This window comes from Somniosus microcephalus, chromosome 2 (genome assembly GCF_052327205.1).
Source record: "Somniosus microcephalus isolate GS21.2 chromosome 2, FLI_Smic_1.0, whole genome shotgun sequence".
Taxonomy (NCBI): domain Eukaryota; kingdom Metazoa; phylum Chordata; class Chondrichthyes; order Squaliformes; family Somniosidae; genus Somniosus; species Somniosus microcephalus.
This window is the reverse complement of record NC_140988.1, coordinates 317,278,736-317,294,524: the sequence shown is the minus strand read 5'-3', so window position 1 is coordinate 317,294,524 and position 15,789 is coordinate 317,278,736. Positions and strand designations below refer to the sequence as shown.

Below are 15,789 nucleotides of genomic sequence, written 5' to 3'. Positions count from 1 at the left end.
ATGGGCCTTACACTAAACATCCGTAAGACAAAGGTCCTCTACCAACCTGCCCCCGCCACACAGTGCTGCCCCCCGATTATCAAAATCCACGACAAGGCCTTGGACAACGTGGACCACTTTCCATACCTCAGGAGCCTACTGTCAACAAGGGCAGGCGTCGACGACGAAGTCCAACACCGCCTTCAGTGTGCCAGTGCAGCCTTCGGTCGCCTGAGGAAGAGAGTGTTTGAAGACCAGGACCTCAAACCCAGCACTAAGCTCATGGTCTACAGGGCAGCAGTGATACCTGCCCTGCTGTATGCCTCAGAGACATGGACCATGTACAGCAGGCACCTCAAAGCACTGGAGAGGTACCACCAACGCTGCCTCCGCAAGATCCTGCAAATCCATTGGCAGGATAGGTGCACCAACATCAGTGTTCTTGCTCAGGCCAACATCCCCAGCATCGAAGCTCTGACCACGCTCAATCAGCTCTGATGGACGGGTCACATTGTCCGTATGCCCGATATGAGACTCCCAAAAGAAGCGCTCTACTCGGAGCTCCGGCATGGCAAGAGAGCCCCAGGTGGGCAGAGGAAATGCTTCAAGGACACCCTCAAAGCCTCCTTGAAAAAGTGTAACATCCCCACCGACACCTGGGAATCCCTGGCCCAAGACCGCACAAAGTGGAGGAGGAGCATCCGGGAAGGCGCCGAACACCTCGAGTCTCTTTGCCGGGAGCAAGCGGAGGCCAAGCACAGGCAGCGCAAGGAGCGCACATCAACCCAAGCACCCCACCCACCCGCCCCTTCAACGACCGTCTGCCCCACCTGTGACAGAGACTGTAGGTCCCGCATTGGACTAATCAGTCACCTGCGAGCTCATTTTTAATGTGGAAGCAAGTCATCCTCGGTTCCGAGGGACTGCCTAAGAAGAAGATATAAATGCAAGTCTTTTTTAAAATTTCTTCCTACCTTTCTTATTTTAACCCAACTCTCAACAGAAAGCAAAGAAGGAAAAAGCTTCAACTACCCCTGTGAAAGACTATTTTACAAGTACTTGCATTTACAGCCTGCTCCTTACATGTAAGAAGACATCTCAGAGCACTTTAAAATAAGGAGGAAAAAGCTGCTATGGACTTGGGGACAGCAGAATATCTAAGTCAAAAGAACCAAGCTTACTGCAATTTTGTTGGGTTAAACAAACTCAGGTATGAGCTTTTATTCGCAGAAACTTTAATCTTCCTCTGATCCCTGTTGAACCTCGTTGACACTCAAGAGACAATGGAACTGGGAAATTGAAGGGTTATTCCATGGGGGAGATATAGTAGTTGGCAAGCAGTTGGCAAGTCTCCCTATATTTGGCATGATTGATTCTTCTATAGTTTGGGTGGTTTTACAGACAGGATCTGGAAGAAATTGTTATCTGACCCAGTCTTTGGGTTACCCGAATTCTAGTATTCATGTTGGTCTCTTCGCATCACTATATATGATTGGCTCATCTCAAGCCGAGGACTTTAAAGCATTGCATACCGGGCAGAAAAATCATATAAGTATACAGGAGTTCCATTTCTGTGGGAGTTCTCCTGCTTATCTGATGTAACGTTGGCAGAGGAGCCATGGGAACCCCAGAAAAATGGCATGAACAAGTTTAGTCAGTCTCCTAGGTCTCTTGCAACTTCATCCGTAACTATTTCAACGCCATTCATGAAGTACGTGTGTCACCCATTTTTCTTTCCTGTGTGAGTTACGATATAGTTGCCAGCTTTCAATGTCATCTGCCATTGTTCTGCCCACTCACATATATTTTGTCCAACTCATTCTGTAATTTCTCTCGTAATTTTGCCTCTTTTCCACAGGGAAAGTGATGATGTTTTTACCCGGGCAAACAAGGCTTCTGTCTCTTGTGTTATGTGGTGGACTGAGGACTGGCTGAAGTGGTCAATGTGGTAGCTTAAATTTAATACAGTAGTCATGGATGAGTCAAAATTTCCTCCATCTTAATATTGGGAAGACTGAAGCCAACATTTTCAGCCCTGGTCACAAACTCTGTTTCCTTGCCATTGACCCCATTCCCTTCCCTGGCCTGCTCAGATTGAATCAATGGTGCAAAACCTGTTCAACCAAGAACTGATCTTCAGACCACACATCCTAACTGTCACCAAGACCATGTGCTTCCACCTCCACAACATTACCTGCCTCTGCCCTTACCTCAGAACCTCTACCACTGAGCTCTTATCCATGCTTTCATTAGCTCTAAACTTGATTTCTCCAATGAGCACCAAGCTGGCCTCCCATCTTCCATATAACGCCAACTTGTCCAGAACTCATCTGCCCATATCCTGTCCCACACTGAGTCCTGCTCACACATTGCTCCTGTCCTCAATGACCCACATTGGTTTGCTATCCCTCAATGTATTGTATTTAAAATCCTCATTCTTCCTTGTCTTCAAATTTCTTTATAATCTCACTCTGCCCGATCTCTGAATCCTCTTCCTATCTTCTATCCCACCTCCCGCTTCTTTTTGTTGTTGTCATCAACATCACCACCGTAGGCAGGACTATTCCAGGTCAGGCTCAAGAAGGTATAACCGTCTGGCAGTCACCCTCATAAAGCATAGACAAGGCAAGCCTTTAGAAATCCCCAAGTATTTCTGCACGCTCGGCTCGTGGAACAAAACAAAATATGTATGAAACGCAGGTGCAATCATAGCTTTCTTTATTCCCCTTGCGTGAGGTCCTCTTCCTCTTTCAAGTCCAGCACAGCAATTTGAATGCCCAAAGGAGTCTTCCCATGTTCAACAATGTGGTTGCTGCTAATCAAACAGCTGGTGTCAGAAACACTGCTGTAGGATAAGGTAAAACGAGTCTTACTATGCAAAAATGCAACTGCAAATATCATCAGTAAGTACTGCAGGTACAGTTACATGAAAAGCAAAGGAAACTGAAGTTGAAATGAAACACTAAACTTTCATGCACATCTTTAAGGATCCAACACCTAAAGGCTAGAGCAGAAACTTCCAGCAGCATCTGTTTGACACAAATGAGCAGCACTGATAGTTAACTGGAGTACGGTGGTATAGTTATATTATTGGACTAGTAATCCAGAAGTTTTGGCTATTAATCCAGAGAACATGGGCTCGATTTTGCCAGGCCCGAGGAGGCGGGATTGGAGGCGTGTGAGTTGTTAAAATTTCCAAAAATGGTGGGCGGGCTTGATTCCGCCTCCATCCCGCCTCTGAGCAATTTTCCCAAAAGCGTGTTTTCTGACCCCCTTTCCATCCCGCATCCAAGAGGTGGGATAGGCCCTTAAGGCCCTTAACAACCACTTAATAGCCTCTATAATCCCACTTTGAGAGGCCTTTCTGATTTTTAGTCATTCCCCCCATCCCTCGCACCTCCTCTAGAACACGCCAGGTAATGCTGGCAGCCGCACAAGTGGATAGCTTATGAACAGCTGCAGCTCCACCATTACAAAGGAATTTTCACCAATGATCATTTTCAGGTGACAGAACTTTGTTGTTTCAGGTCTGGGGGAACTTTTAGCAGGCATACTCAGTGTTGTGGAAGTTTGGAGCCTGACACCCATCTCCAGTGTGACCTCCTGGGAAACCCTCTCCCCACCTTGACTAAGTGCTTCCTCAACTGAGGCATATACCAGAAGCATAGCGACCATTTAATTCCTTTCCTCCTGGACATCAGATTCAGATGAAGACCAGCCGCGGCAGCAGCAGAACCATGAGCAACAGCAGCACCAGCAGCAGGAGCATCAACAGGAGCGCCAAGCTGCTAGTCACCCACCTGAAGGTGCACAGGCCAGAAGTCACCAGAGTGCGACCATATTGCTGCCCGGGATGCAAGGGACGCACTCATGTTGGTCACATTTGCTTAGCCTGTTAAATCAAACACTTTTGCCTCTCACCTTCTTACCAGAGCATCGACAATGGACAAGAACCTGCGGATTCCTATCACTCTGACCACCATACTGACAACTGCAAGTCGCTCTAAGCCCTCAATGTGGAAGTCCCATTTGCGAAATGACACAGGCCACAACTTCAACAGTTTGCCATCAGAATTTTTTATCACAACAAGCAACTGGTGGCATTTCACAAATAAACACAACATAACACCCAAGTGACTACCCTTGTGACTACTTGTGCATTATCTTCCTCTTACGCGTGCTCCTACGTGCTGCTTCCCCTGTGGCTTCAGCAGATGTGGAGGCCCCTTACTCACTTTCTTGCTGCTCCTGTTTCGACACTTTTGGCGGGTGACTTCTGAGGTTACGAACCTGTGAGGGCTCGGCAACAGTCTGCTGCTCCTGCGGCTGTGCAGGGGATGAGACGCCCATCTCAGTTGGGTGAGGACTCTGGTGGGGCTCTGACCGAGAGCTTTGCAGTGGCATGGTCTTTGAGCGCTTGGAGAGGAGCCCCTACTTCCTTGTTGTCTGCCACCAACATCCCTCTCATGGGTCAGCCCTACTTCAGAGCTAGCAAGTGGCTTGACAGCAGCTTGCTGGACTTCAGGGGGGCCATGAGGACCCGTTTCTGCACTGGAAGTCCTACTCCAGAGGACTTCCATGAAGGTCTGGTTTCTATGCTCAGTAGCTGACCATCGCTCCTCAAGAGATGCCAGTCTATTCTGAACAATGACCATGTTTTCTACACTCTGGCGACTTAGCTCCTCCATGGCTGTAGCCATTCTCTCCTCTACTGTAGCCATCCTTTGTATGGAGGTTGCCATCCTTTCCGTGGTGATACGTTCATGCGCCAATGCCTTCACAAAGGCTCTGCTCATGTTTGCGATGGACTCCTCCATTCGCTCGACACTCGCAGCAACCCTGGAGACAAAACCTGCCAGAGACTCCTGCACCTGTTCCTGGAGTTCCAGCACCACTCTCATTCTGGATGGACCCGGAAGCACAGGGTCGACATGCAGCTGAGCCGAGCTGGCAGAGTCCTGCGCCCCCCGGCGAGGACTCTCCACTGCTGTCCCTGTCTCCACCATCTGCTGATGCTCACTTGTGAGCTGTGATGCACCAGGTGCCAACACTACTCTATCTCGCGAAGGTCTCACCGAGGTGTGAGTGTCTGCGCTGGTGCTGGGTGCGCTGAATTCTGCTGAGGCTGTGCCCTCAGAGGTTGCAGCTTCCTCTGAGGAGTCTGGGGGGGAGTAAAGGAAAGAGTTAGAGATGTGAGGTCAAGGTTACATGAACATTGAATAGTGCAGATGATCATAAGTCAATCTGTTAGAGCATCAGATTCATTATCAGTGACTCATGCAACGTCAATGAGAGAGATGCCAAACTATTCTGTCACCAGCTTGCTGTGATGCGCCCATGTGTCCGCCCCCCACTTGGGAATCCTCCTCAATCCCGGCGATTTCCAGGGCTGCCTCCTCCCAGGTGGTGAGCTGGGCTACTGAGGGTGGCCCTCCTCCTGTTATGGCTCTTTCCCTCTTATTGTGGGCTCTCTTTTCCTGCAATGAGGGACACAAATGGAGTTTGAGTGAGAATGAAGGAGTGAGTTTAGATAATCCATAGCATAGATGCTTAGAAGGATACAAAGGACCATTCCTGTGTGTTGAAAGTTGTTGTTGTCACAGCATCACAGTGAATAGTTGAGTGAATGTGACCTTTGAGAGAGAGGGAATGGGTAAGGGTGCTGGCATGTAAATGTCAAGTGGCATGTGGAAGAAGAGGTTGGCAAAGCAGAGTGCTGGTGAGGGGAGGCAATGGGGATCAGATTGAGGGTGATGGGAAAGTCATACTCATTTTTCCTGTGCGGAGAAGATCACAAAACCTCTTCCTGCATTGCAGCCAGGTTCTGCGGCTCTGCAAAATGGTGTTGACCTCCTGGGCCACTTGCAGCCACACAGCTTTTGTCAGCTGGGGTGGCTTTTTTCTCCCTGAAGCAGGGAACAGCACCTCCTTTACATCTGGCTCCGTGCACCAGAGCTTGGAGGGAGGGCTCATCAAACCGAGGTGCACACTTTTGCTTGATCGTGGACATTGTCGGGAAATCAACACCTTCATACAATTTGCAGAGCCTTTGCAGTCTCCAGAGGAAGCAAGGCTGCTTGCAGGTCTTAAATCCAGCAGCATTGATGACATCATCGGAGGCGACTTTCTGTATGAAAAGACTCATTTGGCCAGGTGTTCCCACACGCAGGAAATCAATTGCCCAATTAGGGGAAAATCCCACTTTTTCAGCACTTCACTCAGGAGTCGGAGTCCTGACATGATTTCCACCTGACACGCCCCGGCCCGCCCACACTGGCAAAATCCAGCCCCAGGAGTTCAAGTTCCACCAAAAATGTAGAAATAAAAAGGTTGTATCAGTATTAGTGACCATGAAGCTGTCAGATTGTCATAAAAATCCAACTGGCTCACTGATGTCCTTTAGGAAAGGAAACTTGCCATCCTTACCCAGTCCAGCCTACATGTAGCTCCAGTCCCACACCAACATGGTTGACTCTTAAATGCCCTGTGACGTGGCCTAGCAAACCGCTCAGTTGTATCAAACCTCCACAACAGGAAAACTAAGAATGTGCAACAAAACAAATGCCAACCTTGCCAGCGATGCCCATATCCCAAGAATGTATTACAAAAAAAAAGGTGAAAAAGATAGTGATTTTGGTATGGGACCAATTTATATAGGTTTCTCTCAAAGTAAGAGGTGTAATGAGGTCTCCAAATTTTGGAATCCTATGAAGTGAGGATTTGTGCCTATTTGCATGATTCACTGAGGAGCGCTCCCAGGATTCAAGGTAGTATCCTTGAATCAGCCCTAATAGTAGCATAGGACAATGACTTACCTCGAGGAACAATTAAGTAGCCTTGGCTATGTCCTGGGCATTCCAACTTTGAATAAGGGGGCCTCAGACAGGTTTTAAGCTCCCTATTTCATATGCCCGTTTCAGGTGGGGATGCTGGAAAACCTCTTTTTCTGCCTTCACCAAATGGTGGGTGGTGCACTTCTAGCGCGCAATGAGCGCTTGTGCCCCTTCCGTATTGGATGTTTAGGTGCCCGTTTTTCGGCTGAAATATGGGCACAGCACAATCAAATTTCTAGGCCCTTGTTTAAACACGTAAACGGATTTCTGCTGAACTGCCGCTGAAGTTACGCCAGCAGATGGGAAGAAGCCCCGATGTTTCTATTTTAGTATAAATATTGCACTTCCTCAATCCAGTAAGAAGGCAGATATTGGATTCATATGCTACAGCTATTAAATATTAGTTCCTTTGTCTATGGATGGGTGACATTATATAAAGGAAAGCAATTCCCTTAACCCATTTTTCTAGTGATGGTGCACAAAACAGATCTGCCTGACTACTTATCATCTTCCATAGATTGTGAGGCTCTTCTTTCCTTCAAATGATGCTGTTAACTTTGTAGAATTATGGTATCAGCATGCTAATGAGTTTCATTTCTTCTCGCAGGAAGAAGGTAGCGTCAGGAGATTTGATTGTAAAGGACAGGGCAAATGTTTTTTTATTTTAATAACAATGAAATTAGTACAAAGAACACAAGAACAGTCAAGGATGATAAAAAGCTGTACAGCCCATCAAAGCTCATCCCTCTAGTACTCTAACTCTCTTAGGCTAGCATCAACTGCATTTTAAAGTCAACATGGATTTATGAAAGGGAAATCATGTTTGACAAACCTATTGGAGTTTTTTGAGGATTTAACTGGTAGAATAGACAAGGGAGAACCAGTGGATGGGGTGTATTTGGATTTTTAGAAGGCCTTTGATAAAGTCCCACATAAGAGGTTAGTGTGCAAAATTAAAGCACATGGGATTGTGGGTAATATACTGTCATGGATTGAAAATTGGTTAACAGACAGGAAACAGAAAGTAGGAATAAATGAGTCTTTGTCGGGGTGGCAGGCGGTGACTAGTGGGGTACCGCAGGGATCAGTGCTTGGGCCCCAGCTATTCACAATATATATCAATGATTTGGAAGAGGGAACCAAATGTAATATTTCCAAGTTTGCCGACGACATGAAACTAGGTGGGATTGTGAGTTGTGAGGAGGATGCAAAGAGGCTTCAAGGTGATTTAGACAAATTGAGTGAGTGGGCAAATACATGGCAGATGCAGGATAACGTGGATAAATGTGAAGTTATCCACTTCGGTAGGAAAAACAGAAAGGCAGAGTATTATTTAAATGGTGCTAGATTGGGAAATGTTGATGTACAGAGGGACCTGGGTGTCCTTGTGCACCAGTCACTGAAAGCAAACATGGAGGGGCAGCAAGCAGTTAGGAAGGCAAATGGTATGTTGGCCTTCATTGCAAGAGGGTTTGAGTGCAGGAGCAAGGATGTCTTACTACAGTTATACAGGGCCTTGGTGAGACCACACCTGGAGTACTGTGTGCAGTTTTGGTCTCCTTACCTAAGAAAGGATATACTTGCCGTAAAGGGAGTGCAGCGAAGGTTCACCAGACTGATTCCTGGGATGGCAGGACTGTCGTATGAGGAGAGATTGGGTCGACTAGGCCTGTATTCACTAGAGTTTAGAAGAATGAGAGGGGATCTCGTGGAAACGTATAAAATTCTAACAGAGCTAGACAGACTGGATGCAGGGAGGATGTTTCCCCTGGCTGGGGGGTCCAGAACGAGGGGTCACATTCTCAGGATACAGGGGAGGACATTTAGGACTGAGATGAGGAGAAATTTCTTCACTCAGAGGGTGGTGAACCTGTGGAATTCTCTACCACAGACTGCTGTGGAGGCCAAATCACTGAATATATTTAAGAAGTAGATAGATTTCTAGACGCAAAAGGCATCAAGGGGTATAGGGAGAGAGCAGGAATATGCTATTGAGATAGAGGATCAGCCATGATCATATTTGTTAGATCCGTGTATTTTTGATGTAGTGTGTCCTTCAATAACTAGACACGAGACTGCAGGAACAATCAACAGGTATTTACTGGATGAGGGTTACTCTAAAACTAAACGTACAGATCCCTACTCAGGGTTTATATACAGGTGTGGTCACTGCCGGTACTACAGTATACAGGAGCTGTAAAAAGTAGTTCTCCCCTTAAAGGTACATACACTACAATTCCTCCCCTTTTAGATTGACAGTACCATAACATTCACTTAACAATTAACACTTTTAACATGCACATTAACTGAAAATAGTCCATTTATAAATTCAGTCTTTGGGGCGGCTTCCTGATCCTTTCTGGATAGCGCCTTTCCTGAGTGTCTTGTTTTCGGTGCGGAGGCCCCCTGTCGTCAGTTGGTTCATCAGCTTCTGATGCTACATTATCTGGGGTAGATGCTACCTGTATGTTGGGTTCATCACCAGGTGCGCGAGACATGGGGTTGACTCGTTCCTGTGACTCTAGGATCTGGTCGACATGGCGTCTCACAATGTTCTCCCCAACATCCACTGTGTACATTAGTGGCCCCTGCCGTGTGCATATCGTTCCTGGTTGCCATTTCTCTGTTCGGTAGTCACGGGCCAAGACTGGCTGCCTTACATTGAAGCTCCTTGTCGGCTTCTCATTGATGTGCTGGAATTGCTTATTCTCAACATCTCTTCGTACATTTGGTCTGAGCAAATCCAGACGAGATCTCAACCTTCGGTTAAAGAACATCATGGCTGGGGTCTGGTTGGTGACTGCATGTGTCGCATTTCTGTAGGCTAACAGGAAATTGTCCACCTTATGCTGCAGTGGAATGTCGTCATCGCACATGGCCCTTACTGCTTTCTTAAAGGTTTGTACGAACCTCTCAGCCAATCCATTTGTGGCTGGATGATACGGGGCGGATGTGTAATGCCTTACCCCATTCCTTTTCATGAATCTTCGAAACTCTTCGGACACAAACTGTGGTCCGTTATCAGAGCAAATCTGCTCTGGCAAGCCGTTCCTGGCAAATATGGTCCATAGGACTGCAATAGTTTTCTCCGTGGTGGTGGAGGACATTTTGATCACCTCAGGCCATTTCGAGTGCGCATCCACGGCTATTAGAAACATTGAGTCCATGAATGAACCAGCAAAATCAATATGCACCCGTTGCCATGGAGATGAGGGCCACTCCCATGGGTGTAGAGGGGCATGTGGTGGTGCATTTTGGACCTTCTGGCATCCTGAGCAGCTCTTTGTCAGGTCCTCAATTTGCTGATCGATCCCCGGCCACCACACATAAGCCCTAGCAAGGCTTTTCATTTTTACCCCTCCCAGATGGCCTTCGTGAAGTTCATTGAGCACTCTCTCCCTTAACTTGGGTGGAATTACCACTCGGGATCCACACATCAAGGTCCCCTGGCATACTGACAGCTGTTCTCTTCTGGATGAGAATGCTGGCAACAGTGAGTCGCCATGTGTTGGCCATCCCTTCACTGTCAAGTCATATACCCGAGACAGTGTCGGGTCATTTCGGGTCTCCTTCTCTATATCAGCGTTAGTTACTGGCAAGCGTTCAATTATAGTCGAATGAAATATTTCGACAGGGTCCACTGCTGGTGCTTCCTCCGCAGTAGGCAGTGGCAGGCGTGATAGCCCATCAGCGTTTCCATGCTGTTTCGTGCCCTTATACTCGATTTCATATTGGTTCGCCCCTAGAAAAAGCGACCATCTTTGTAGCCGTTGCGCAGTCATCACCGGCACGACCTTCTTTGGATTAAAGATGGAGACAAGTGGTTGGTGGTCCGTCAGCAAGGTGAACTTCTGCCCGTGCAGATAGTGGTTGAACTTTTTCACTCCCCACACTAGGCTGAGGGCCTCCCTGTCAATCTGGGCGTAGTTACGCTCGGCTGAGGTTAGTGACTGAGACGCAAAGGCTACCGGCCTCTCCGAGCCGTCCGGGAACTTGTGCGACAGCACCGCTCCAATGCCATAGGGTGATGCATCACACGCCAATCGAATTGGTAGTGCTGGGTTGAAATGAGCCAACACCTCTTTTGATGTGATCATTTCTTTACACTTCTGCAAAGCTCGTTTACATTCGTCATTGCACTTCCATGGTACCCCCGTTTGCAGTAGGGTGTTCAGTGGGTGTAGTACTGTAGACAAATTTGGCAAGAACTTATGGTAGTAGTTCACCAGCCCGAGGAACGACCTCAGTTGTGACACATTTTCCGGTGCTGGAGCCTTGACTACTGCCTCAATCTTTTCAGGGGACTTATGTAACCCCTCTTCATCAATAACGTGGCCACAATACGAGATCTGCTTCTGGAAAAACTCGCATTTGTGCCGATTTGCTCAGAGCCCATATTCCTTCAATCTAGTGAGCACCTGCTCCAGGTTGGCAAGGTGAGCACTGTCATTTTCGCCCGTGACCAGGATGTCGTCCAAATAACACTGGGTCCCTGGAATCCCTTGCAGGACTTGATCCATTGCCCTTTGCCAAATAGCCGGAGCTGATGCTACCCCGAACACCAGCCGGTTGTATTGGTAGAGACCTTTATGAGTGTTGATCGTGACGTACTGTTTCGAGGCTTCTTCTACCTCCATTTTCAGGTACGCCTGGGCCAGATCAATCTTAGTGAAGCATTTCCCTCCAGATAGCGAGGCGAAAATATCTTCAATCCGCGGAAGCGGATATTGTACCGTGTGAAGGACTAGGTTCACTGTCACCTTAAAGTCCCCACAGATGCGAACTTTCTTTGGTTCCCCAGGCGTATTACTCAACAACCTCTTCATTACAGGAATGATGGGTGTGGCCCACTTGCTCCAGTCCACTTTGGACAGTACTCCTGAACGTTCCAAACCTTCCAGCTCTGCTTCGACGGCTGGGCGGATCGCATAAGGCACCGGTCTGGCCTTAAAAAACTTTGGCTTTGCATTTTCCTCTATTTTGATCGTCGCTGTTATGCCTTTTAGTGTTCCAAGTCCCTCCTGGAACACTTCTTGTGCGTCAGTTAGCATTTTTGACAGTCGTCCAGATGTGGCGTCATCATCCTTTTTGGCATCTACAGTCAGTGCTTGTATGGAATGCCAATCTAGCTGTATCTTCCGGATCCATTCACGTCCTAGTAGTGGTGGTCCTCCATCTGGCAATACATATAGGTCCATTTTTGGTGCTTCCTTATCGTTATATGCAATGTTCACCCTTATTTTTCCTTTGGGGTAGACTTTTTGCCCCGTGTACGTCTTCAAGACAATCTCTGTATCTCTCAAGTGTATATGTGAGAATAGCCGCTTGTAGTCCCTTCGGTTTAGGACTGTTAGGGCTGATCCTGTGTCCAATTCCATTTTCACTTGGACTCCAGCTATCTTGAGCGTGACCCAGATCGTTTGATGATCCTCCGTTTGGATCACCTTATGTAGTTTCAGACAACCCAGCTCCTTGCTTCCGGAGTCTGTATCACTTTTCTGTTCATCTGAACTACTCTCCGTCACCTTATGTACCTTCTTGTACTTCTCCTGTGGAGATTTCTTGCTGCTGGTTTTCCTTCCCGACCTGCAGACTCTTGCTATGTGTCCTACTTTTCCACACTGTCTGCACACTTTGTCCTTAAACCAGCAATCATTATGGTCGTGTGTTGTTCTGCCGCAGCGATAACACTTCACTGTTCCGTATGACATTTCATTTGTGCCATATTCTTGCGGTCTCCGTTGTATCTCTGCAGCGCCCCGTGCGGCTGCTTCGTGTGATACTGCCATGCTGAAAGCCTTTTCCAGCGTAAGGTCCTTTTCAGATAAAAGCCGTTTCTCGGTTCCTTCACTTTGAAGCCCAGACACAAACTTGTCCCTTAAGGTATCTGTCAGTCCCGCTCCAAACTGGCAGTGTTTCAAAAGCTTACACAATTCCATTAAATGCTCAGCATTACTTTCATCTTTATGCTGGTTCCTTTTGTGAAACTTAAATCTTTCTGCTATCAGCAGCGGTGTGGGGTTTAAGTGGTTCTGTAGGGTTGACATTATGTTTCCAAAATCCTTGTCCACTGGCTTCTCTGGGGTTACTAGGTTTCGCAGTAAGCCATACGTTTTTGCACCCATGGAATTCAACAATATCAGCGCTTTCCTCTCATCTGGCACTTCATTCGCCTTGCGGTACACTTCTATGCGTTCGACATATGTCGACCAATCTTCGACTTCATTGTCGAACGCTGTGATACTGCCACTCTTCAGCATCCCTGGGTGTGGTTAGACTGGCTCAAAATGGCGTTTTCCCGCGCTTCCCTTCTTCTCCGCTGCGGCTCAAAATGGTGTTTTCCCGCGCTCTCCCTTCTTCTCCGCTGCGGCTCAAAATGGCGTTTTCCCGCGCTCTCCCTTCTTCTCCGCTGCGACTCAAAATGGCGTTTCCCGCGCTCTCCCTTCTTCTCCGCTGCGGCTGCTCGGCCCTTGAACACCGGCTGCGCTCTGCGCGTTTCCCTTTCTTCCCCGCTGACGCTGCTCGTCCCTTGAACACCGGCTGCGCTCTGCGTGTTTTCTTTCATGCCTCTCTCTCTTCTCCCGTCGACGCCGTTCGGTCCTGAACACTGGTTGCGCCCTGTGCGCTCTACCCTCTCTCTTCTCCCGTCGACGCCATTCGGTCCTGAACACCGGCTGCGCCCTGTGTGCTCTACACTCTCTCTTGTCCCGTCGACGCCGCTCGGTCCTGAACACCGGCTGCGCCCTGTGTGCTCTACCCTCTCTCTTCTCCCGTCGACGCTGCTCGGCCTTTTTTGTGCCGTCGGTCGGCTCTAGCCGCTGCTGTCCGGGAAGGGTCTGTGCCGTACCTGTTGCCAGCCCGTTTCGCTGGACCACTGTGACTGGAGAACCAAGCCCAGCTCTCAACAGCCTCCCCTGTGGTGCTCAATCTCTGCTGGATGACTGGGCGGTTGCTCGTGGTCGACGCCCGTGCTTCTGGCCTCAACTTTCTCCCACTGTTCTCCAGGAGCGAATCCCTGGGAGGTAATGCAGTTGCAGGTAGGTTCGAATCTGCCTTGTCGCCACTGTTAGATCCATGTATTTTTGATGTAGTGTGTCCTTCAATAACTAGACACGAGACTGCAGGAACAATCAACAGGTATTTACTGGATGAGGGTTACTCTAAAACTAAACATACAGATCCCTACTCAGGGTTTCTATACAGGTGTGGTCACTGCCGGTACTACAGTATACAGGAGCTGTAAAAAGTAGTTCTCCCCTTAAAGGTACATGCACTACAATATTGAATGGCAGAGCAGGCTCGAAGTGTCGAATGGCCTACTCCTGCTCCTATTTTTCTATGTTTCTATGTTCTATTTTTCTAAATGACCTTAATGTCTTTATCTCTACATTGTCTGCACATTATCCCAAACAATCACCATTCTTTGGGCAATCATATCTGTTTAAGTGTTCTATTTACTATTTCAAATTTATCCATCTGTAATCCTACTGGCCCGATTTATTTCAAAGTAATAGTTACCTTATTTAAACTAGTGCTTTTTGCTGCACAAGGGATCCTATGTAAAGCATGAAATCTGCCTTTCGCCTTTGGCTATAAAGCTGAAGGGCACACAATAAGCTTCAATTTAGACAACTGCAGTGCACCTTGGAGCACAGAGTAACTCCATGGCCACTTGCAGGAGAACTTGCAAGGATAGAAGGACCAAGTCCAGACACAGTTTTTTACATGAACTTTGACTGAGGCTAAGAATACCTGTACTCTGGCACCAACTTACAGAGTCTCTCCGAGATGGACTGAATAGACTGAGGGATTGGCTTGAGAAAACCTTCATGATGGGTTTGTGTTCCTCAGTGGTCCCATATGGTCTTTTTCATGCAGATTTCTGATCATCCTGCAACAGTGCTAAGCAGCTGAGGCATAGCAAGAGGAACGACAATTTAAGCAGTTTTTTTCTCAAGTAGACAGCACATTCATAGAGTCCATCCAGACGTCTCAATGAATTGAAGACATGGTAGATTACATGCAGGCATAAGGGGTCACCACCTTCTCGGGTGTGGCTGAGCTGGAGACGATTCCATCTTTAAAGGGAAAATGAATATTTAAAGTAGGAAGATATAGGGCTAAAGGGTAAGAGCAGGGCAGTGGGATTCATTTTGAATTGCTGTAGCAGAGAGCATTTACATGATATGCTGAATGGCTTCCTTCTATATTTCTATGGGATGTATCATATAAAAGTGGGTGGAAATAGATTGCATGGTTTTTATGTTTTTCCACAATTGGGCAGGACTAGTGTGCGTAGTCTGTACAAATTAATGGAAGTAGTTTTAAGTTGCCTGCCTCCTCTTCTACTGCATGCTTACTTCTCTTAGCATTGCAAAGTTTTGCAACATGCAGCAGATGATAATGGGCCAGATATTCCGATCCCTACGGGTGGGTACACACTGTGTACTCACCTGTAGGGACATCGGAAATGCCGGTTTCGGGCATGCACTGCGCATGCGCTGGAAACCGGCATTTCCGATCTGTCAAGAAAGCTCTTGACAGATCCTCCGGCTGCCCAGGAGAAGGGCCTCTGTGAGTGGATAGTTGATTTTTTGGAGACCCTCCACCCGCAGAAAACACTTACAACTCTTGAGCCTGATAAAAGCAGGCGTAAGGCCTGCTTTTACCAGAACAAGAGTTGAAAAAAGTAAAAAAAAAAAATTTTCCTTTGATTTATCATTTAAAAATACTTTAAAAAAAGGTAAGTTTATTTTTTAGCCCCGTTAAAAACTTTAATTATTTTTTACAAAAATTAAAATTTTTGTTTAAAATAGTTAATTTATGTAATTTCAAGTCATTTTAAAAATGTGATTTAAAAAAAAAATTATTTGATATTTTACTATGTTTTGGGGGTGACCTCCATTCATATAATTGACAGGTCTTCCTGTCAAATGTATGAAGGGAGATTCCCTTCTCTGATTGGCTTCCTATGGCC

General features: G+C 47.2%; 1 protein-coding gene across 1 annotated transcript in view; it reads right to left on the bottom strand.

Moving 5' to 3' along the window:
* The window catches only part of LOC147123535 (A disintegrin and metalloproteinase with thrombospondin motifs 12-like), a 967,639-nt gene that overhangs the window by 586,744 nt on the left and 365,106 nt on the right, over positions 1 to 15,789 (bottom strand). The gene's annotated exons all lie outside the window — the stretch shown is intronic.